Below are 25,303 nucleotides of genomic sequence, written 5' to 3'. Positions count from 1 at the left end.
GGCCTGCATCCCAAGTCAGTGGAAAGAGCAATCTGCTCCAATGGTGACCCAGTGGTTCGCAAGGGTAAATGATATTGAACGAATGGAAGACCTGACTGCCGCAATGAGGGATAAAACGGAGGAGCATGGGAACAGATGGTTCTACTGGACCCAGTTTCGCTTTTCGGAAGAATACCTCCGCGAGACATAGTAAGCTCATGGTGATCGTTGGAGATCGCTGTTCCAAACGTTGGACAGCTGATGAGCTGGTGAGCCGAGGGCGTCTCTTGCTCCCTGGGAGGGGTGGGGTCCCACCCTGGCGTCTCTTGCTCCCTGGGAGGGGTGGGGTCCCACCCTATCCACTCTACCCACGACACCCCCTTACCCCTTATTTTTCTTTTCTGCCATTTCCTTCCCCAATCTTCTCTTTCCCCTTCTCCCTCCTTTCAGTTCTACTATTTCCCTTCTTAACTCAAAAAAGGGAAAAGAAAATGTATTTGTTCCGACCCCATTTGACTACTACACAATACTCTTCCCCTATCTATGGATATCTAAACTCTTCGAGGGTAGCAGGGCTAGTATCAATAATATTTGAAGTGGTAGAGGATCCCAACGAGATGGAGCTTTAATCTCATCTTCATATGACCGCAAAGCTGTACACGTGCTATTCTCCTCGAACTTCTTACCATTGGCTCTGATATCCATGCAATATGATCGTTTGTTTGTAACTATTTGTATCACACATTCTGTGAAGTTGTCTTTGCATTGTATGTCGCATATTACTAAATAAAAAGAAATAAAAAAAAAGCCTATGGCACCTGGTATTCCCAGGCGGTCTCCCATCCAGGTACTAACCAGGCCCGTCACTGTTTAGCATCCAAGATCAGACGAGATTGGGTGCTTTCAGGGTGATGGGGCCATAGGTGATCTCTTCGGGCACTTTCAACCCTCTTGACAAACGCCAAGATGGTCACCTTGGGAAACAAGTGAAAAAAAAAACAGGTCAATGTCAACAACATAAAAAGAAGAATACGGCACCTGGTATTCCAACGCCATCTCCCATCCAGGTACTAACTAGGCCCAACCCTTCTTAGCCTCAGAGAAGAGAAGAGATAGGGCTCTTTCAGGGTGATGCTGCTGTAAGCGATCTCTTTGGGCACTCTCAACCCTCTTGACAAATGCCAAGATGGTCACCTTGGGAAACAAGCAAAAAAAAAAAACGAATCAACGCCAACAACATAAAAAGAAGCCTACAGGTACTAACCAGGCCCGACTCGTCTTAGCCTCCAAGATCAGACGAGATTGGGTGCTTTCAGAGTGATGTGGCCATAGGCAATCTCTTCAGGCACTCTCAACCCGCTTTACTCCACGCCGCCGGCAGCGGTACGAGTGAACGAGTGGTGCTCGGACTCTTTCCCCATAACTAATGGGACGAGGCAGGGGTGCCCTCTGTCTCCCCTCATTTTTATTCTGACACTGGAACCACTTATGTGTCACGTTCGGAATGACCCGAATATTACTGGCATATCCAAACCCTCGGCACACCACACCACAAAATTGCGGCGTACGCTGACGATCTAATTTTTTCCGTCTCCAATCCACACATTTTGCTTCCCAAATATACTTGCGTCTCTACAGCGATACGGCAGCCTATCAAACTATAAAATCAATTGCGCCAAGTCAGCTGTATTGAATATATCTGTCCCGGATGGTGAGGCCAAGAGGCTCCGCTCCTCTTAATTTTGTCCCTCTCCTGGATAGACTGAAATCTGATTTGGGAAACTGGCATGCTTTAACACTGACCTGGTTCGGGCGCTGTAATGCATTCAAAATGACGGCCCTCCCGCGGATCTTATACATGTTCCAGACATTACCGATCTGGTTACCCCCAATTTTTTTCAGACAACTCAGGTGCTGCTCCGGGACTTTATTTGGGCATGTAGTGGGAGCTACGTTGGCTGTTGTGCGGAGGTTGTTCCGCTGCACACACATTGCTCCCCTGCCATCACCAATGACTCCGGTTATAGGTTATCCAGACTTCCCACCGGGATTTACCAGCAAGAAACTGCGACAGTTGACAGTGGTGGGGAAACAGCGTCTGGGAGAGGTGTGGCCCTCGGGAGGGCTCCCGACCACGCAAACTGTCGCCGAGCTTTCTGACCCTCCGCTTGACTTGTTTAGTGCTTATCAACTTCGTCACTTTCTTCTGGCCATACAAAGGGCCCCCGACACTCCTAGAGACCTGACACCCTATGAATCCATCTGTCACAAAAGGGAACCTGTGCGACACACCCTCTCCCTCCTGTACAACCTATTGAGTAGTCAGGAGGAGGAGTCGACCCCCACCATTTATCCACAAATGGGACAGGGACTTAGGCATCACATTTACCCCACAACAGATAGGGAAGATCCTGACCTTAGTACATAAAGCTTCCATCGCAAACCAATATCAAGAATCAGGATACAAGATAGTCTCACGCTGGTATAGAGTCCCATACCTTCTGAATAAAATGGATAGATCGATCCCGGATGTTTGTTGGAGGTGAAATTCAGATACGGGGGCCATGGGACACCTTTTCTGGGCATGCCCGGCCTTGAGGAACTTTTGGGTTCCCAGCAGCGTGCCTTCTACACTTGACCGAACAGCCTGTTCGAAAATACAAAAAAACCCTCACGATGCAACTCCTGAATGCTGCCCGGGCCTGCATTCCCGCACTGTGGAGGCAGCCTCAGCCCCCATCCAAGGTGCTGTGGTATTCCAAAGTCAATCATATTCTCCGGATGGAAGAATTGACCGCCACCCTTCACAACACTGAAGAGGCATTTAGTGTTACATGGAGGCCCTGGAGGTATTTTACTGGTACTCGAGACTACGTTCGGGAGATGAGCAGTGCCTCTGTCCCAGAAAACGACTGAACATCTAACGTTTACCTACGTAGGCCATGTCTGCCCTGGGTGGCATTCCCCCCCTCCCTTTTTGTCTTTATTTTTCTTTTTTTCCCGCCGCCATCCCCCCACCTCCTCTCTCTCTGTCTTTGCACTCTCTTCTTCCCCCGTCCTCCCTTTTGACTATGCCTTGTCTCCTTACTAGCCTTCGGGACCCAGAAGAACCCCAGGGTTCTGGACATGACCGGCTCATATTTTACTCTGGTTCACGTAGGTCATGATAAGCTGGCTCGCTGTGGTCCCAGTTGTTCTCCATGATTACATTTGTCTGAACGGAGCTGCACTACTCCGTTACTCAGTAGTTCTGTACTACATGTCGGAGGTGGGGTTTCTCTCTTTTCTGCATGAAACCGTAGGACTCCCCTCTGAGAACCCAGAGTTATTTGGCTGCCTATTTTTTGTTACCATGTAATTGTGACCCTGGGTCATGCTGTATGGTTGACTGTTATATTTATGTTCTACTTAATAAAAGAATAATAAAATTAAAAAAAATAAGTCAATGCCAACAACTTAAAACTAAAGCCTATGGCATCGAGAAATCCCAGGCGGTCTCCCATCCAGGTACTAACCAGGTCCCAACCCTGCTTAGCCTCTGAGATCAAATGCACGCTCAACCCTCTTGACAAACGCCAAGATGGTCACCTTGGGAAACAAACAAAAAAAACAAGTCAACAACATAAAAAGAAGCCTGCAGCATTTGGAAAACCCAGGCGGTCTCCCATCCAGGTACAAACCAGGCCCAAATTAAAACAAAAAAGTGTGGCGCTTAGGTGGCAACAAACCACATGAACCAGTAAGGCACTAATTCAAGCAAAGAAAATTACATACACTTCAAAAAAAAGAAATTATGTGTAAATTCCGTTGTATATTAAGAGATTTTACTCCCAGGTGGAAGAGTGCATGAACCTCATGCACACAAAAGGTTAAGGTAAATAAAATTAATTTAACATATACAGTCCATCAAGTGAACGTCTAACAGTCCTTGAAATGTGTAATATCAATCACAATTCCAAACTTGAGGTGACGTGAAAAAAGGTGAAATTCAACTTCTGATGTGTAGAATACCACCACCACCGTGATAAAGAATGGGAGAGGAGGCTTACCAAATGACGTGGACTCAGAGGAAGGCTTACACCGCTCGAGTCATATGGGCCTGTAGGTTAGCAAACCAGATAATCATACATCTAGTATGTAATCTCCCGCAAGTCTTCAGGTCATGAAATCATCCGTAGCGATCCTCCTATAGTGCTCATCCCACGAAAATAGGGGGCTCAGGTCCTGGGTATGCAGAGCGCTCAGCTTCAAGGGATGGCCAACGTGAGTAATATGAGGGACACTCCTCACCCCTGCCCCCACCTACCAGATCTGACTTTCATCCCCTTGCCCTCTCTGCCCGGTCATCTGGTGGCAGTTTTATGCACTCCCTGGCCCCCACCCATTCATAATCCTTACCGACCTTTCCTTCGGCTGCTCACAGGAACACACTGGATGACTTGTCTAATTAACCAACTTGTACAAGACACCGCTATCCTCCTGTCTGACACCAGTCCCCCTTGGAGGCTTTACCCCTCACTGTTTGGGTGGTCCCTGCCTCTCCCTGGATGCTCCACATATACCACAACGACATTGTCAGAGGGGCACCACTTGACAGGACACGGGGCTGTCATGCCGGTGGCATCTCCCATTGGAGGAAGGGATGATGGCCCCAACCCCTTGCCAGCAAGTTCTTTCATGTACAGTCCAGGGCGGCTCATCTTCCCTTCTGGAGTCTTGAGATGGGGGAGTTGCACTTTGGGGGGTCTGAGTGATACCTAGTGCGCTGTACTGGAAGGGCCTGACATTCCCGCATATGTGTCCCCTCCCCCTGGTTGCGCCCCTCGTCCCCCCCTCTGGCTCCCACCTACTCTTTGCCGACATTGCCTTCTGCAGCTTTCGGGGACCCTGGATGACTTATTTATTGAGCCTATTGGTACGAGACACTGCTTCCCTCCAGGGTGACTCTTGACCCCCCTGGAGGATTTACCCCTTACTGTTTGGGCAGTCCCAGCCTCCCTCTGGATGCTCTACACAGCCCCCGATGGCGATGCAGGAGAGACACTAATTGGCGGGCCCCAGGACTGCTGCTCGGGTGAAGTCTCCCGTTGGATGGCCCCAGCCCCTTGCCTGCCGGATTTTCTATGCACCGACCAGGGCTGCTCCTCTTTCATCTTGATGTGGTGACCATGGAGGGGAGGAGTTGAAATTTATGGGGTCCGGGTGTTTGCTGGTGGGAGTGCGCTAAAGGACTTGACATTTCCGCATTTTTGTCCCCTCTCCCCGGTTTCCCCCCTCCCTCCCCCCCCCCCTTCCCACCCTTCCCTTCCCTCCTTTCCCTTCCCTCCTTTCCCTCCCCTCCTTTCCCTCCCCTCCTTTCCCTCCCCCTTTCCCCCCTTCCACTCCCCCTTTCCCCCCTTCCCTGCCCCTTTTCCCCCCGGGGCGTGGACGGGGGAGAGGGGGTAAGGAGAGGACAATCTGCCAAAGGGAGAAATGCATTTGTTCGGGGACTGCATGTACTTTAGGGGTATGGGACGGGGGGTGGTGGATCCCATTCTGTGATGCCTTTTCTGTTGTGACGGGCTCCCTCGTGCATGCCTACGTTTAGTGCAAGCCGAGGCGACCCCTCAGTGCTGACAGTTATATGCTCTACCTCTGTTTTGGTTATACTATTGTTTTTTGGTTATATGATGTTACTGATTGTCTTTTATTTGCATACCGGTATCAGACGTGACATTTACCACTGCCGAGACTGGGGGGACTAGGATTCGGGGGCTCCCTCTCCGACCTGTCTACCCACCAACCCAAGTAGGACAGCGCTTTAAACCCAGTGTACATCTGGTAAGCGCTATAGCATAATTGTGCTGTTTTAGTATACCCTTCCTGTACTGTTGAGTGCGGACAACCCTTAATTTCCCTCTCCCCCTGGGGTTGAGGTGCCCGGCCTCTTTTTCCCTTTACCTTTCCTTCCATTTGCCCTTCCTTTCTCCCCCTTAGTTCCCGCCATGCATTACCTACCCAAAACCTACCTTGGTTCAACTTTCTTTGCTTTTCTCTGACGTCCCCCTCCCCCTCCCCCTCCCCGAGGAGCGATGGCAGACTCAGTCAAGGTCACCTCTCTAAACGTTAAGGGACTGAACTCCCCTGAAAAACGGTGGATCCTCCTGTGAGAACTGAAGACTTCCTGTACTGATGTGGCCTTTATACAAGAAACACATTTTAAAAATACTACCCTCCCCTTTCTATGGTCGAGATCCTTCCCTAAGGTCTACCACTCTACTAACCCCTCCTCTAAGACCAAGGGAGTCTCCATTCTGATCTCTAGCAGGCTCCCCTGGGTTCCCCAGGATTCTCTGGTGGACCCTGGGGGCCGATATCTTTTTCTTAGGGGCCACATTGGAGAGCGCCTTTTTACATTTGCCACTGTGTACGCTCCCAATGATCACCAAGACACGTTTCTCAGAACTACCCTGCACAGATTATGTGACTTTCGGGAGGGCCAGTTGATATTAGGTGGGGACTTTAATGTCCCCTTTCGCCATCGGTTGACACTTCTGCCTCTTGCTCCTCGCTCCTCATTTCCTCTAGAAAGCGGATTACTAAGTGTTTACTGAATGACCAATTAGTTGATGTCTGGCGTCTGCAACACTCTGGGGAAAGGGACTGCTCTTTTTGCTCTTCCCCTCACAAATCATACTTGAGGATAGACTTCTTCTTGATTCCACATGACCAACTGCACTTGGTGAGCTCTTCCTCCATCGGCCATATTACTTGGTCCGACCACGCTCCTGTAGCCCTTACCTACACCCTCTCTAGGAACCCCTCACCTAGGTCTCTATTCTGGCACCTTAATGAGAGCCTCCTCCAGATACCGGAAGTTTTAGCAGATGTGACCAGGGAATTGGACCTTTATTTCCAAGAAAACTAAACGCAGGACTGTGACCCGGGGATAATTTGGGAGGCTCACAAGTCAGTACTCCGCAGGGTACTTATCAGGCACAGGGCGCGCATCAAACGAACACGGAAGGAACAGCTTGCTAATCTGTTTCGTGAACTTGCCTCTGTGGAAGCGAAACATAAACATACCCCCTTATGGACCTTAGAGATTGAATTGGGGACACTCCGTACCCATATTGCTGACCTACTCCATTATAAAGCGAAAGCGGCACTCCAGTTTTGTCGTAAACTGACGTAGGAGTCAGGGGACAAATGCGGAAAAATCTTAGCCAGGTCAGTAAAGGAGTTGAAATCTGGCTCTTACATACCACAGTTGATAGATGAGAATGGCCAGAGGGCCTCTACCCCAACCCAAATAGCCGAAGTCTTTGAAAAATGTTACTCTGATCTCTACAACCTGCCCGATTCAGGGTCTGGACAGGACAATATAGACAGATATGTAACCGGTTCTGGTCTACCAACCCTCTCATCGGAATCACGGGAGTACTTGGAGGACCCGATCACACTGGAAGAAGTCCAGACGGCGGTGGGACCTCCGAAGGTGGGTAAGGCTCCGGGCCCTGACGGATATACCGCACAATAATTTAAGACCTTCCTCCCTATTCTCGGCCCGCGCTTGGTGAATTTATTTAATACTCTGAGCTCGAATGGGGATTTTCCTGAGGATACCCTTAGAGCCCACATCGCGTTGATACCTAAGGAGGGCCTATGTGGGAGCTACAGACCCATTTCCCTCCTAAATTCGGTCCTAAAACTATTCTCTAAAATCCTCGCCACGTGATTGGCACATCACTTGCAGTCCCTTATACATATTGACCAGTTAGGTTTTATTCCCACCAGGGAAGATAGGGACAACACCATTAAGGTGCTTGCCCTGATCCATAAAGCAAAGTCATCTGGGACCCCTTGTCTTTTCATGAGTACTGATGCTGAGAAGGCTTTTGATCGGGTCAAATGGACATTAATGTTCTCGGTCCTTCGCCATATAGGTCTGAGTGAACGGATGCTGGCATGGATAAGTAAGATATACTCACGCCCTTCAGCTCAAGTCAAAGCGAATGGGGTTCTCTCATCTCCCCTTGACATCAGGAATGTCATTGGAACCCTTTCTCTCCACAATTCGACAAAACTCAGACATAACGGGACTCCAAATGGGTACTATTGAGTGCAAGATATCTGCCTACGTGGATGACATGCTGTTCTCGCTGACGAATCCCAGAGTTTCCTTGCCAAATCTCCTTCGGGAATTCCAGATATACGGGATACTTCGTGAAATCAAAGGCCATGGGGGTTGCAGTCCCCCCGCAAACGTTAATAGACTTGCAGTCCAATTTTCGATTTAAATGGACCCATACAGCCCTTAAGTACTTAGGTACTTACATTCCACCGGACATCGCGCGTACGTTTATGTTGAACTTCCCCCCACCCCTTGTCACTAAGATCCGCAGTTGCTTCACGGGTGGCATTCTGGCCTCCATTCCTGGTTCAGGAGATGCAATCTCATTAAAATGAACATACTCCCTAAATTTACTTATCTTTTCCAAGCTCTCCCGATCCAGATTCCAGTCCTGTTTTTTAAGCAAGCTCAATCCTTGCTCACTCAATTTAACTGGGCCCACAAAAATCCCAGACTTAAGCGGTCACAGCTGACATTGTCTAAACAACAGGGAGGGTTGGTTCTCCCTGACTTGCGACGCTACTACCTGGCCTCCCATCTGGGGCGTGTATTGGACTGGAATCGAAACAAACTTTCTAAGCTCACTCCCGTATTCCGCTAAGAAGCGCCATGTGGTGCCATAAGTATTTACCCACAGAATTTATGTCACATCCCACTATAGGGGTTTAGTTGAAAGTCAGTCACCTGATCGCTACCCAAAACACACTCCCGTCTTTGACTTCCCCCCTATTCCCTATACGTGGCCATCCAACCTTTGAACTGGGGACCCACTTAGAAATTCCAACCTAGACAATGCGTCTAAATTCGTCATTGATGGAAAATGGCCTTCTTTCTCAACCCTAACAGATCCGACAGGGCTTTTCCAACTGCCTTTTTGGAGAGTGGCGCAACGACATCATATTCTCCATTCCATCCCCAATCCTCAAACGTTCGCCCGCCCTCAGACGGAGTTTGAGACTCTATGCAGGAGCGAAGGCCCTTTGGCCCACATTCTCTCTCAAACAGATTACCCACACTTAACCTGTCTGTCCAACTGGGAAAAGGACCTTAATTGCTAATTTTCTCCAGCACAGAGACAACGCATTATCACTTTGGCTCTCAAAATGTCGCTGTGCACGAAGATACAGGAGACGAATTTTAAACTTCTCACCAGGTGGTATTTGACACCATCAAAGCTGCATAAATGTTTCCCCTCTTCCTCGAACATATGCTGGAGGTGTGGAGAAGAAGAGGGCACGTTGCTGCACATTTTTTGGTCCTGCCCCAGCTTGGTGGACTTCTGGACAGAGATCCGATGCATAACACAAAAATTCACAGACTTCTCCATCCAGGAAGAGGCTGCATTCTTTCTCTTGCACCATTCACAGATTCCCATTAAGAAGTACAAAAAAATCAATTTTACGGCATGTGATAAATGCGGCGAAATCCTGCATCCCTCTCTATTGGAAAAAATGTTCCCCCCCTTTCATTACTCACTGGCTTAGGAAAATAGAGGACATTAAAAAAAATGGAGGACTTGAGGTAAACAAGAATTTTTTAAACAAACCTGAGACATCTGGAATACCTTTATATTCTCGCTGGAAGGATGTCACCTGCTATCGCCTTAGTGCTCTGAGCTTTACTTGACTGGCCCCTTGGACAGTGGCTGCCATCGTGTCTCGTCCCCTCTTCTCCTTTTCTGATCTTTCAACCCTTCTCTTTTCTGCCTTCCTCCCCTATCTCTCACCCCCTCCACCCCCTCTCTCTTTTGGAAAGAGTAACGGTTAACGGATGGGTGTCGGACCCTTTTCAGCTGGGCCGTGGCACACGTCAGGGTTGTCTCCTATGTTATATGCTTTGGCGGCAGAACCGTTGGCTGCTGCACTTCGGGCACACCAGGCTGTAGTAGGCCTCCGACGCGGTTCTCTGGTGGAATCGGTAAGTATGTATGCGGATGATACTTTACTGTATTTAGAGGACTCGGGTCGGTCATTGGAGGCTGCCCTGGGGGTCATAGAGGAGTTTGGTGGTCATTCCGTTCTGCGTATTAATTGGACCAAGTCGCAGGTTCTACCCATTGACTTGTTCTCCCCGGACCAGGATGCAGCTTCTCTCCCGCTCTCCAGGGTATCCTCCATTCAGTATTTGGGAGTGCAGGTTACGAGGGAACCTGGGGAGTATATTCATCTTAATCTTGAACCACTGCTTCTGTATGTGCGGGAGAAGACTAAGGCATGGTCCCGTCTCCCCATTGGGGTTATGGGACGGATCAATATTACTAAAATGATCCTCCTGCCGAAACTCCTTTATGTACTTTGGCATTCCCCTGTCATGGTCCCCGTGGCGTTCTTTAAAACATTAGACGGTGTCTTAAACACCTTTATCTGGGGCCCATCTAGACATAAGTTGGCATGGAACACACTTAAAACCCGACCTCTATGGGGGGACTGGCTCTCCCTGATTTCGACACATACTACATAGCAGCCCAAATTTCCCATTTTTATCACCTCCATAGAGCGGATAGTCACAGATATCAGGCCTTGGTGGGCGGGAGGACTGAATCCCTTGTTGATACTCCCCTTCAGATGATTTTTCGGGGTGGTGGGGTTAGGGATGCCCGGTCCCGGATCCTGCCACACCACCGGAGTATTTGTAAACTAGCCCTTAGATTACTGGGAGCTGACTATTACCACTCACATACACCGCTATGGCGCAACCCCCTGCTTCGTGAGTTGTCTGGCTTACCAGATGTAGACTTGTGGGCTTCTAGAGGGATACTTTTTCTGTATCAGGTGGTGACTCCTATGGGGGTAAGGGATTTTCCCTCCCTACAAGTGGAATTTAACATACCCCCTCATATGCACTTTCGCTACTTGCAATTGCGACACGCGCTTCGTGCGCAATTTGCTCAGGACTTCCCGAATGTACAGTCGCTGGCTTTGACAGATGTAATTATGGGAGACGAACCGGCTAAATTGATCTCGACTCTATACGGCCTACTCCGGGCCCGCTTGGTGGCGCAAACCACTGAACGGGCCAGGTTGAGATGGGAAGAGGACATAGGTCCCTTTGATGGGGAGGAATGGGAGGATGCCCTTGAGAACATTCAACAGGCTTCGCTTAGCCTACCTGACCGACTAACGCAGTACTATGTGATACACAGGTCCTATCTCACCCCTATCCGGATAGCTAAGTATCATCCTGACTATAACCCGAAGTGTCCCCGTTGCTCTTGTACGACTGGTACTTTCTATCATCTTCTCTGGCAATGCCCATTGGTCCAGGAGTATTGGGGGCAGATTGTCAGGTTTCTACATGACCACATGGGTTCACCCCTTCAACTTGACCCTAAGAGTTGCCTACTTAGTATATTTCCTGATACCTCTGTTGATCAATACTTGGCTACATTTTTGCACTCTACGCTGTTTTGCCGCACGAAAGCTTGTGGCTAAATACTGAATGCGTCCAACCATGCCTACTATGCGGGAATGGGTAATGGGCATTAATAGTAAGCTACCCTTGATTAAACTGGTGTATAGAAATCGTGGGTGTCCAGCCAAATACCACAAAATATGGGATAGGTGGGTGGAAAATCTGCATACGTGTGTGGAGTGAGCTATATTGGAGTCTATACTATCATTGTCAGGAATTTTCCTTAATGTAAGATGTATTACTGTCCGTCACCTATGAAGAGGCTAATGTTTGTACCTACTGTAATATCTTGTTATAACTGAGTTGTTCAATAAACTTGTGCTGTTAAAAAAAAAAAAAATAAAAAAAAGAAGCGCCATGTGGTGCTATAAGTAATTACCCACAGAATTTATGTCACATCCCACTATAGGGGCTTAGTTGAAAGTCAGTCACCTGATCGCTACCCAAAACACTCACGTCTTTGACTTCCCCCCTATTCCCTATACGTGGCCATCCAACCTTTGAACTGGGGACCCACTTAGAAATTCCAACCTAGACAATGCGTCTAAATTCGTCATTGATGGAAAATGGCCTTCTTTCTCAACCCTAACAGATCCGACAGGGCTTTTACAACTGCCTTTTTGGAGAGCGGTGCAACAACATCATTTTCTCCATTCCATCCCCCAATCCTCAAACGTTCGCCCGCCCTCAGACGGAGTTTGAGACTCTATGCAGGAGCGAAGGCCCTTTGGCCCACATTCTCTCTCAAACAGATTACCCACACTTAACCTGTCTGTCCAACTGGGAAAAGGACCTTAATTGCTCATTTTACCCAGCACAGAGACAACACATTATCACTTTGGCTCTCAAAATGTCGCTGTGCACGAAGATACAGGAGACGAATTTTAAACTTCTCACCAGGTGGTATTTGACACCATCAAAGCTGCAGAAATGTTTCCCCTCTTCCTCGAACATATGCTGGAGGTGTGGAGAAGAAGAGGGCACGTTGCTGCACATTTTTTGGTCCTGCCCCAGCTTGGTGGACTTCTGGACAGAGATCCGATGCATAACACAAAAATTCACAGACTTCTCCATCCAGGAAGAGGCTGCATTCTTTCTCTTGCACCATTCACAGATTCCCATTAAGAAGTACAAAAAAATCAATTTTACGGCATGTGATAAATGCGGCGAAATCCTGCATCCCTCTCACTGGCTTAGGAAAATAGGGGACATTAAAAAAAATGGAGGACTTGATCCTCACATCACAAGGTAAACAAGAATTTTTTAAACAAACCTGGGACATCTGGAATACCTTTATATTCTCGCTGGAAGGATGTCGCCTGCTATCGCCTTAGTGCTCTGAGCTTTCCTTGACTGGCCCCTTGGACAGTGGCTGCCATCGTGTCTCGTCCCCTCTTCTCCTTTTCTGATCTTTCAGCCCTTCTCTTTTCTGCCTTCCTCCCCTATCTCTCACCCCCTCCACCCCCTCTCTCTTTTGGAAAGAGTGGAAAATTGGGAATGACGGCCCCACACCCCCCTCTGGATGGAATATGCCGGAGGGACCTGGGGTTTGTGTGACCCTGGATCTTGGTACAGTACTTTATCCGTGCCTCGAATCATTGTGATTGATGGAAGGCAGACTCACAGTTGCGAATATACCTGTATCAAGTATTGTTCAGCTGCTTTTTGCTCTGTATTTCTCTGTTGCATTATGTACTCGGGGGACCGTCTTCCCCTATTTGGAGAAAAAATTATATTTGAAAAAAAAAAGAAGCCTACGACACCTGGTATTCCCAGGCGGTCTCCCATCCAGGCATTAACCAGGCCCGACCCTGCTTAACCTCCAAGATCAGACAAGATGGAACAGATTCAGGGTGATGTGGCCGTAGCCAATATCTTCAGGCACTCTCAACTCTCTTGACAAACACCAAGATGGTCACCTTGGAAACAAGCGGAAAAAAATAGGTCAACGGCAACAACATAAAAAGAAGCCTACGGCATCTGGAAATCCCAGGCGGTCTCCCATCCAGGTACTAAACTGGTCCCAACCCTGCTTAGCCTCTGAAATCAGATGAGATTGGGCTCTTTCAGGGTGGTGTGGCCGTAGGAGATTTCTTCAGGCACTCTCAACCTTGACTAACGCCAATATGGTCACCTTGGGAAACAAACAAAAAAAAGTCAACGCCAACAACATGAGAAGAAGTCTACAGCACCTAGTATTCCCAGGTGGTCTCCCATCCAGGTATTAACAAGGCCCGACCCTGTTTAGTCTCTGAGATCAGACGAGATCTGGTGCTTTCAGGGTTATGTGGCCATAGGCGAGCTCTTCAGGCGCTCTCAACCCTCTTGACAAACACCAAGATGGTCACCTTGGAAAACAAAAAAAAAAAAAAAAACAAGTCAACGCCAACAACATAAAAAGAAGCCTTCAGCACCTAGTATTCCCAGGTGGTCTCCAATCCAGGTACTAGCAAGGCCCGACCCTGTTTAGCCTCTGAGATCAGAGGAGATCGGGCGCTTTCAGGCTTATGTGCCCATAGGCAATCTCTTTGGGCACTCTCAACCCTCTTGACAAATGCCAAGATAGTCACCTTGGGAAACAAGCGGAAATAAAACAGGTCAATGTCAACAACATAAAAAGAAGACTACGGCACCTGGTATTCCAAAGCCATCTCCCATCCAGGGACTAACTAGGCCCAACCCTTCTTAGCCTCAGAGATGAGAAGAGATAGGGCTCTTTCAGGGTGATGCTGCTGTAAGCGAACTCTTTGGGCACTCTCAACCCTCTTGACAAATGCCAAGATGGTCACCTTGGGAAACAAGCGGAAAAAAAACAAAACGAATCAACGCCAACAACATAAAAAGAAGCCTACAATAACTGGTATTCCCAGGTGGTCTCCCATCCAGGTACTAACCAGGCCTGACTCTTCTTAGCCTCCAAGATCAGACGAGATTGGGTGCTTTCAGAGTGCTCGGACTCTTTCCCCATCACTAATGGGACGAGGCAGGGGTGCCCTCTGTCTCCCCTAATTTTTATTCTGACACTGGAACCACTTATGTGTCACGTTCGGAATGACCCGAATATTACTGGCATATCCAAACCCTCGGCACACCACAAAATTGCGGCGTACGCTGACGATCTAATTTTTTTCGTCTCCAATCCACACATTTCGCTTCCCAATATACTCGCGGCTCTCCGGCGATACGGCAGCCTATCAAAATATAAAATCAATTGCGCCAAGTCGGCTGTATTGAATATATCGGTCCCGGATGGTGAGGCCAAGAGGCTACGCTCCGCTTTTCCATTCTACTGAGCTGAAAAATCTATACGTTACCTGGGCGTTGACATCGCAGCGGATTTGGCGCAATTGTACCCGCTTAATTTTGTCCCTCTCCTGAATAGACTGAAATCTGATTTGGGAAACTGGCATGCTTTAACACTGACCTGGTTCGGGCGCTGTAATGCATTCAATATGACGGCCCTCCCGCGGATCTTATACTTGTTCCAGACATTACCGATCCGGCTACCCCCAATTTTTTTCAGACAACTGCAGGTGCTGCTCCGGGACTTTATTTGGGCGCGCAAACCGCCCAGAGCCCGTTTGCAATTGCTTGCCAGACCAAAGGACAAGGGGGGTCTGGGTCTCCCAGATCTGAGACAATACAACAGAGCGACTCTGCTAGCGAGAGTCGTTGATTGGCATTGTAATGGCCCACACAAGCAGTGGGTGGAGATGGAGATTGAGGATGGATCCATTCCCCTATTGACCTCCCCGTGGCTCCTGTCCTCCCTACCAAAAGACCTCAGAGATCACCCCGTAGTGGGAGCTACGTTGGCTGTTGTGCGGAGGTTGTTCCGCTGCACACACATTGCTCCCCTGCCGTCACCAATGACTCTGATTATAGGTAATCCAGACTTCCCACCGGGATTTACCAACAAGAAACTGCGACAGTTGACAGTGGTGGGGAAACAGGGTCTGGGAGAGGTGTGGTTCTCGGGAGGGCTCCCGACCACGCAAACTGTCGCCGAGCTTTCTGACCCTCCGCTTGACCTGTTTAATGCTTATCAACTTCGTCACTTTCTTCTGGCCATACAAAGGGCCCCCTACACTCCTAGAGACCTGACGCCCTATGAATCCATCTGTCACAAAATGGAACCTGTGCGACACACCCTCTCCCTCCTGTACAACCAATTAAGTAGTCAGGAGGAGGAGTCGACCCCACCATTTATCCACAAATGGGAGAGGGACTTTGGCATCACATTTACCCCACAACAGATAGGGAAGATCCTGACAATAGTACATAAAGCTTCCATCGCAAACCAATATCAAGAATCAGGATACAAGATAGTCTCACGCTGGTATAGAGTCCCATACCTTCTGAATAAAATGAATAGATTGATTCCGGATGTTTGTTGGAGGTGCAATTCAGATACGGGGACCATGGGACACATTTTCTGGGCATGCCCGGCCTTGAGGAACTTTTGGGTGGAGGTGACCGGGACGATAAAAACTCTCAGAAATGTAGATATCGCAGACAACCCAGCAGCGTGCCTTCTACACTTGACCGGACAGCCTGTTCGAAAATACAAAAAAACCCTCACGATGCAACTCCTGAACACCACCCGGGCCGGCATTCCCACACTGTGGAGGCAGCCTCAGCCCCCATCCAAGGAGCTGTGGTATTCCAAAGTCAATCATATTCTCCGGATGGAAGATTTGACCGCCACCCTTCACAACACTGAAGAGGCATTTAGTGTTACATGGAGGCCCTGGAGGTATTTTACTGGTACTTGAGACTACATTCGGGAGGTGAGCAGCGCCCCTTTTTAGGCTTTTAGGCTCTTTCAGGGTGATTTGGCTGTAGGCACTCTCTTTGGGCACTCTGAAGCCTCTTGACAAGAGCCAAGATGGTCACCTTGGGAAACAAGCTAAAAAAAACAGGTCAAAGCCAACAACATAAAAAGAAGCCTACGGCATCCAGTATTCCCAGGCGATCTCCCAATCAAGACACTAACCAGACCAGATCCTTCTATGGCACCTGGTCTTCCCAGGCAGTCTCCCATCCAGGTACTAACTAGGTCTGACGCTGCTTAGCCTCTGAAATCAGACGAGATTGGGTGCTTTCAGGTTGATGTGGCCATAAGCGTTCTCTTCAAGACACGCCCAACCCTGTTGACAAACGCCAAGATGGTCGCCTTGAGAAACAAGCAAAAAAAACAGGTCAAAGCCAACAACATAAAAAGAAGCCTATGGGCTTACAGCGGACCTTAAAAGATGGGACCCACTAGCTCTGTCATGGTTCGGACGCTGTAATGTGTTGAAGATGAACGCGATGCCACGACTTCTGTATCTACTACAAGCCTTACCTATCAAAATACCCCAGACTTTATTTCAAGCGGTTCGCTCAATCTTTATCAAGTTCCTCTGGCGCGGAAAACATATGCGTATTGGTAGGGTAATGCTATTGCGACCGAAATTGCGGGGAGGTATTGGCTTCCCGGACCCTGCTCTATATTACACAGCGACGCACATGACACCGGTTGACTGGTGCTGGTGTTCTGCCATATACTGTCCGGCCATGATATAGTGTCCGCGCCGTACTGCGCATGCGCAGTACGGAGCAGACGAAGATTCGGAAAATCTCCGAAGCTGAACGGCGCCTGCGCGGTGAGTGGAGGTGGTAGCCCCACCATCCAAACGGACATAGGGATGTGAATATTAGAGGGCCCCTCGCAGGCGAGCTTTGCTTCCACGCTTCGGGCTTGGCCTCACTGCGCTCGGCTCTTTTATATTCTTACTCTATGTCCACTTGGATAGTGGGGATAGAACCTGGACTCAGTGCGCAGGCGCCGTTCATGCTCGCCAATTTTCGGAATCTGTGTTGCTGTGTACTGCGCATGCGCAGTACACAGCGGACACTATCCGATGGGGGACCATATGTGATAAGACACCGGCATGGGGAACTGAAGCTATGGGTCAAGCTAGAGCAGGAGATGGCGCGGGTTCCACTGGCTGGTCTGCCTTGGGCGGGGAGGCCATTGGAGCCCTGTGTGACTACTCACCCGTTAACTGGCCCCTCGCTCGCCGAGATGGATAGTTTTTTTCACCTTTCCCACCTGACTAACTTCCCTTCTCCTATGACCCCAATTATTGGACATCCTAGATTCCCTCCGGGCCTGTCTGACCAGGCCTTTACCAGGCAAGCCCCGAAAGGGCTTCTGAGAGCAGCCCTAATTCCTGGACCCACGGGCTTGATTCCCATGGGGACCATACTGCTAGAGCAAGTACCTGTTGCATTGGATAGCTGGAGAGCTAGACGGCTAATCCATTTCCTCGGATCACTACCTAACCATTCGTTCTTCTCTAGACAATTCCACCCCTTCGAGGAACTTTGCCTGGATGATGGCCCAATTCGTGGTTCCCTCTCTAGGTCCTACCAAATCCTGACAGACGCACAATCCTCCACGGATCCACCCTTCCTAGCTAAATGGAAAAGGGACTTACAAACTACATTCTCCAAACCACAGAAGGACAGAATACTCTTTTTCGCCCATAAGTCGTCACTCTGCAGTAAATATCAGGAGATCTCATATAAGCTGATCACACGCTGGTATCGTACACCGGTGGTGTTGGCCAAAATATTCCCCGGTCAATCTGACCGCTGCTGTCACTGTGGGCAACAGGCTGGCACCATTCTCCACATTTTCTGGGAATGCCCTAAATTACAAACATTCTGGCAGCCTGTCCTGAGACTCATCCACAAGTTCACAGACGTTTCCTTAGCCAATGATCCCGCAGCAGTTCTTCTCAATCTAACTCCTATGTCGAGAAAGCGTTATCATAAGTCCTTACTTAAACATCTCCTCAATGCAGCTAGGGCCTGCATCCCAAGTCAGTGGAAAGAGCAATCTGCTCCAATGGTGACCCAGTGGTTCGCAAGGGTAAATGATATTGAACAAATGGAAGACCTGACTGCCACAATGAGGGATAAAACGGAGGAGCATGGGAACAGATGGTTCTACTGGACCCAGTTTCGCTTTTCGGAAGAATACCTCCGCGAGACATAGTAAGCTCATGGTGATCGTTGGAGATCGCTGTTCCAAACGTTGGACAGCTGATGAGCTGGTGAGCCGAGGGCGTCTCTTGCTCCCTGGGAGGGGACCCCACCCTATCCACTCTACCCACGACACCCCCCTTACCCCTTCTTTTCCTTTTCTGCCATTTCCTTCCCCAATCTTCTCTTTCCCCTTCTCCCTCCTTTCAGTTCAGTTCAGAGTGCCCAAAGAGATCGCTTACAGCAGCATCACCCTGAAAGAGCCCTATCTCTTCTCTTCTCTGAGGCTAAGAAGGGTTGGGCCTAGTTAGTACCTGGATGGGAGATGGCGTTGGAATACCAGGTGCCGTATTCTTCTTTTTATGTTGTTGACATTGACCTGTTTTTTTTCGCTTGTATCTCAAGGTGACTATCTTGGCATTTGTCAAGAGGGTTGAGAATGCCCAAAGAGATTGCCTATGGGCACATAACCCTGAAAGCGCCCGATCTCCTCTGATCTCAGAAGCTAAACAGGGTTGGGCCTTGCTAGTACCTGGATTGGAGACCACCTGGGAATACTAGGTGCTGTAGGCTTCTTTTTATGTTGTTGGCCTTGTCCTGTTTTTTTTTTCACTTGTTTCCCAAGGTGACCATCTTGGCGTTTGTTAAGAGGGTTGAGAGTGCCCGAAGAGATCACCTACGGCCCCATCACCCTGAAAGCGCCCAATCTCGTCTGATCTCGGATGCTAAACAGTGTCGGGCCTGGTTAGTACCTGGATGGGAGACCGCCTGGGAATACCAGGTGCCATAGGCTTTTTTTTTATTTATTTATTTTTTATTTAGTAGTATGCGACATACAATGCAAAGGCAACTTCACAGAATGTGTGATACAAATAGTTACAAACAAACGATCATATTGCATGGATATCAGAGCCAATGGTAAGAAGTCCGAGGAGAATAGCACGTGTACAGCTTTGTGGTCATATCAAGATGAGATTAAAGCTCCATCTCGTTGGGATCCTCTACCACTTAAAATATTATTGATACTAGCCCTGCTACCCTCGAAGAGTTTAGATATCCATAGATAGGGGAAGAGTATTGTGTAGTAGTCAAATGGGGTCGGAACAAATACATTTTCTTTTCCCTTTTTTGAGTTAAGAAGGGAAATAGTAGAACTGAAAGGAGGGAGAAGGGGAAAGAGAAGATTGGGGAAGGAAATGGCAGAAAAGGAAAAGAAGGGGTAAGGGGGGTGTCGTGGGTAGAGTGGATAGGGTGGGGTCCCCTCCCAGGGAGCAAGAGACGCCCTCGGCTCACCAGCTCATCAGCTGTCCAACGTTTGGAACAGCGATCTCCAACGATCACCATGAGCTTACTATGTCTCGCGGAGGTATTCTTCCGAAAAGCGAAACTGGGTCCAGTAGAACCATCTGTTCCCATGCTCCTCCGTTTTATCCCTCCCTATATAAACTAGCTGGTCTTCTGTATACACTAGTCCGTCTGTATACACTAGCAAGTATGCATACTCTAGCCTCTCTCTCTGTATACCCTAGCCTCCATCTCTGCATACCCAGGACGTTCTTTTGTATAATCTAGCCTATCTGTATACACTAGTGTATACAGACAGACTAGTGTATACAGAGGACCGGCTAATGTGTACAAAAGACAGGCTAATGTATACAGATCGGCTAGATTATACAGAAGAACGTCCTGGGTATGCAGAGCGCTCAGCTTCAAGGAATGGCCAACGTGAGTAATATGAGGGACACTCCTCACCCCTGCCCCCACCTACCAGATCTGACTTTCATCCCCTTGCCCTCTCTGCCCGGTCATCTGGTGGCAGTTTTATGCACTCCCTGGCCCCCACCCATTCATAATCCTTACCGACCTTTCCTTCGGCTGCTCACAGGAACACACTGGATGACTTGTCTAATTAACCAACTTGTACAAGACACCGCTATCCTCCTGTCTGACACCAGTCCCCCTTGGAGGCTTTACCCCTCACTGTTTGGGTGGTCCCTGCCTCTCCCTGGATGCTCCACATATACCACAACGACATTGTCAGAGGGGCACCACTTGACAGGACACGGGGCTGTCATGCCGGTGGCATCTCCCATTGGAGGAAGGGATGATGGCCCCAACCCCTTGCCAGCAAGTTCTTTCATGTACAGTCCAGGGCGGCTCATCTTCCCTTCTGGAGTCTTGAGATGGGGGAGTTGCACTTTGGGGGGTCTGAGTGATACCTAGTGCGCTGTACTGGAAGGGCCTGACATTCCCGCATATGTGTCCCCTCCCCCTGGTTGCGCCCCTCGTCCCCCCCTCTGGCTCCCACCTACTCTTTGCCGACATTGCCTTCTGCAGCTTTCGGGGACCCTGGATGACTTATTTATTGAGCCTATTGGTACGAGACACTGCTTCCCTCCAGGGTGACTCTTGACCCCCCTGGAGGATTTACCCCTTACTGTTTGGGCAGTCCCAGCCTCCCTCTGGATGCTCTACACAGCCCCCGATGGCGATGCAGGAGAGACACTAATTGGCGGGCCCCAGGACTGCTGCTCGGGTGAAGTCTCCCGTTGGATGGCCCCAGCCCCTTGCCTGCCGGATTTTCTATGCACCGACCAGGGCTGCTCCTCTTTCATCTTGATGTGGTGACCATGGAGGGGAGGAGTTGAAATTTATGGGGTCCGGGTGTTTGCTGGTGGGAGTGCGCTAAAGGACTTGACATTTCCGCATTTTTGTCCCCTCTCCCCGGTTTCCCCCCTCCCTCCCCCCCCCTTCCCACCCTTCCCTTCCCTTCTTTCCCTCCCCTCCTTTCCCTCCCCTCCTTTCCCTCCCCTCCTTTCCCTCCCCTCCTTTCCCTCCCCCTTTCCCCCCTTCCACTCCCCCTTTCCCCCCTTCCCTGCCCCTTTTCCCCCCGGGGCGTGGACGGGGGAGAGGGGGTAAGGAGAGGACAATCTGCCAAAGGGAGAAATGCATTTGTTCGGGGACTGCATGTACTTTAGGGGTATGGGACGGGGGGTGGTGGATCCCATTCTGTGATGCCTTTTCTGTTGTGACGGGCTCCCTCGTGCATGCCTACGTTTAGTGCAAGCCGAGGCGACCCCTCAGTGCTGACAGTTATATGCTCTACCTCTGTTTTGGTTATACTATTGTTTTTTGGTTATATGATGTTACTGATTGTCTTTTATTTGCATACCGGTATCAGACGTGACATTTACCACTGCCGAGACTGGGGGGACTAGGATTCGGGGGCTCCCTCTCCGACCTGTCTACCCACCAACCCAAGTAGGACAGCGCTTTAAACCCAGTGTACATCTGGTAAGCGCTATAGCATAATTGTGCTGTTTTAGTATACCCTTCCTGTACTGTTGAGTGCGGACAACCCTTAATTTCCCTCTCCCCCTGGGGTTGAGGTGCCCGGCCTCTTTTTCCCTTTACCTTTCCTTCCATTTGCCCTTCCTTTCTCCCCCTTAGTTCCCGCCATGCATTACCTACCCAAAACCTACCTTGGTTCAACTTTCTTTGCTTTTCTCTGACGTCCCCCTCCCCCTCCCCCTCCCTGAGGAGCGATGGCAGACTCAGTCAAGGTCACCTCTCTAAACGTTAAGGGACTGAACTCCCCTGAAAAATGGTGGATCCTCCTGTGAGAACTGAAGACTTCCTGTACTGATGTGGCCTTTATACAAGAAACACATTTTAAAAATACTAGCCTCCCCTTTCTATGGTCGAGATCCTTCCCTAAGGTCTACCACTCTACTAACCCCTCCTCTAAGACCAAGGGAGTCTCCATTCTGATCTCTAGCAGGCTCCCCTGGGTTCCCCAGGATTCTCTGGTGGACCCTGGGGGCCGATATCTTTTTCTTAGGGGCCACATTGGAGAGCGCCTTTTTACATTTGCCACTGTGTACGCTCCCAATGATCACCAAGACACGTTTCTCAGAACTACCCTGCACAGATTATGTGACTTTCGGGAGGGCCAGTTGATATTAGGTGGGGACTTTAATGTCCCCTTTCGCCATCGGTTGACACTTCTGCCTCTTGCTCCTCGCTCCTCATTTCCTCTAGAAAGCGGATTACTAAGTGTTTACTGAATGACCAATTAGTTGATGTCTGGCGTCTGCAACACTCTGGGGAAAGGGACTGCTCTTTTTGCTCTTCCCCTCACAAATCATACTTGAGGATAGACTTCTTCTTGATTCCACATGACCAACTGCACTTGGTGAGCTCTTCCTCCATCGGCCATATTACTTGGTCCGACCACGCTCCTGTAGCCCTTACCTACACCCTCTCTAGGAACCCATCACCTAGGTCTCTATTCTGGCACCTTAATGAGAGCCTTCTCCAGATACCGGAAGTTTTAGCAGATGTGACCAGGGAATTGGACCTTTATTTCCAAGAAAACTAAACGCAGGACTGTGACCCGGGGATAATTTGGGAGGCTCACAAGTCAGTACTCCGCAGGGTACTTATCAGGCACAGGGCGCGCATCAAACGAACACGGAAGGAACAGCTTGCTAATCTGTTTCGTGAACTTGCCTCTGTGGAAGCGAAACATAAACAAACCCCCTTACGGACCTTAGAGATTGAATTGGGGACACTCTGTACCCATATTGCTGACCTACTCCATTATAAAGCGAAAGCGGCACTCCAGTTTTGTCGTAAACTGACGTAGGAGTCAGGGGACAAATGCGGAAAAATCTTAGCCAGGTCGGTAAAGGAGTTGAAATCTGGCTCTTACATACCACAGTTGATAGATGAGAATGGCCAGAGGGCCTCTACCCCAACCCAAATAGCCGAAGTCTTTGAAAAATGTTACTCTGATCTCTACAACCTGCCCGATTCAGGGTCTGGACAGGACAATATAGACAGATATGTAACCGGTTCTGGTCTACCAACCCTCTCATCGGAATCACGGGAGTACTTGGAGGACCCGATCACACTGGAAGAAGTCCAGACGGCGGTGGGACCTCCGAAGGTGGGTAAGGCTCCGGGCCCTGACGGATATACCGCACAATAATTTAAGACCTTCCTCCCTATTCTCGGCCCGCGCTTGGTGAATTTATTTAATACTCTGAGCTCGAATGGGGATTTTCCTAAGGATACCCTTAGAGCCCACATCGCGTTGATACCTAAGGAGGGCCTATGTGGGAGCTACAGACCCATTTCCCTCCTAAATTCGGTCCTAAAACTATTCTCTAAAATCCTCGCCACGTGATTGGCACATCACTTGCAGTCCCTTATACATATTGACCAGTTAGGTTTTATTCCCACCAGGGAAGATAGGGACAACACCATAAAGGTGCTTGCCCTGATCCATAAAGCAAAGTCATCTGGGACCCCTTGTCTTTTCATGAGTACTGATGCTGAGAAGGCTTTTGATCGGGTCAAATGGACATTAATGTTCTCGGTCCTTCGCCATATAGGTCTGAGTGAACGGATGCTGGCATGGATAAGTAAGATATACTCACGCCCTTCAGCTCAAGTCAAAGCGAATGGGGTTCTCTCATCTCCCCTTGACATCAGGAATGTCATTGGAACCCTTTCTCTCCACAATTCGACAAAACTCAGACATAACGGGACTCTAAATGGGTACTATTGAGTGCAAGATATCTGCCTACGTGGATGACATGCTGTTCTCGCTGACGAATCCCAGAGTTTCCTTGCCAAATCTCCTTCGGGAATTCCAGATATACGGGATACTTCGTGAAATCAAAGGCCATGGGGGTTGCAGTCCCCCCGCAAACGTTAATAGACTTGCAGTCCAATTTTCGATTTAAATGGACCCATACAGCCCTTAAGTACTTAGGTACTTACATTCCACCGGACATCGCGCGTACGTTTATGTTGAACTTCCCCCCACCCCTTGTCACTAAGATCCGCAGTTTGCTTCACGGGTGGCATTCTGGCCTCCATTCCTGGTTCAGGAGATGCAATCTCATTAAAATGAACATACTCCCGAAATTTACTTATCTTTTCCAAGCTCTCCCGATCCAGATTCCAGTCCTGTTTTTTAAGCAAGCTCAATCCTTGCTCACTCAATTTAACTGGGCCCACAAAAATCCCAGACTTAAGCGGTCACAGCTGACATTGTCTAAACAACAGGGAGGGTTGGTTCTCCCTGACTTGCGACGCTACTACCTGGCCTCCCATCTGGGGCGTGTATTGGACTGGAATCGAAACAAACTTTCTAAGCTCACTCCCGTATTCCGCTAAGAAGCGCCATGTGGTGCCATAAGTATTTACCCACAGAATTTATGTCACATCCCACTATAGGGGTTTAGTTGAAAGTCAGTCACCTGATCGCTACCCAAAACACTCACATCTTTGACTTCCCCCCTATTCCCTATACGTGGCCATCCAACCTTTGAACTGGGGACCCACTTAGAAATTCCAACCTAGACAATGCGTCTAAATTCGTCATTGATGGAAAATGGCCTTCTTTCTCAACCCTAACAGATCCGACAGGGCTTTTACAACTGCCTTTTTGGAGAGCGGTGCAACATCATTTTCTCCATTCCATCCCCCAATCCTCAAACGTTCGCCCGCCCTCAGACGGAGTTTGAGACTCTATGCAGGAGCGAAGGCCCTTTGGCCCACATTCTCTCTCAAACAGATTACCCACACTTAACCTGTCTGTCCAACTGGGAAAAGGACCTTAATTGCTCATTTTACCCAGCACAGAGACAACACATTATCACTTTGGCTCTCAAAATGTCGCTGTGCACGAAGATACAGGAGACTAATTTTAAACTTCTCACCAGGTGGTATTTGACACCATCAAAGCTGCAG

At 49.1% G+C, this 25,303-nt stretch overlaps 6 pseudogenes; 2 read left to right on the top strand and 4 right to left on the bottom strand.

Moving 5' to 3' along the window:
* Positions 1-785: 785 nt before the first annotated feature.
* Positions 786-904, bottom strand: LOC143931166 (5S ribosomal RNA; annotated as a pseudogene).
* Positions 905-13,254: 12,350 nt separating this feature from the next.
* On the bottom strand, positions 13,255-13,373 carry LOC143932162 (5S ribosomal RNA; annotated as a pseudogene).
* Positions 13,374-13,471: 98 nt separating this feature from the next.
* On the bottom strand, positions 13,472-13,591 carry LOC143931962 (5S ribosomal RNA; annotated as a pseudogene).
* Positions 13,592-13,683: 92 nt separating this feature from the next.
* Positions 13,684-13,802, bottom strand: LOC143931408 (5S ribosomal RNA; annotated as a pseudogene).
* A 5,190-nt stretch (positions 13,803-18,992) lies between these two features.
* LOC143931281 (5S ribosomal RNA) lies at positions 18,993-19,111 on the top strand (annotated as a pseudogene).
* Positions 19,112-19,212: 101 nt separating this feature from the next.
* LOC143932276 (5S ribosomal RNA) lies at positions 19,213-19,331 on the top strand (annotated as a pseudogene).
* Positions 19,332-25,303: the final 5,972 nt, after the last annotated feature.

This window comes from Lithobates pipiens, unplaced genomic scaffold, assembly GCF_037356315.1.
Source record: "Lithobates pipiens isolate NorthernLeopardFrog02 unplaced genomic scaffold, aLitPip1_a1.2 Scaffold_25, whole genome shotgun sequence".
Taxonomy (NCBI): domain Eukaryota; kingdom Metazoa; phylum Chordata; class Amphibia; order Anura; family Ranidae; genus Lithobates; species Lithobates pipiens.
Note: the sequence above shows the minus strand (reverse complement) of the source record. Positions and strands in the feature narration are given on the sequence as shown.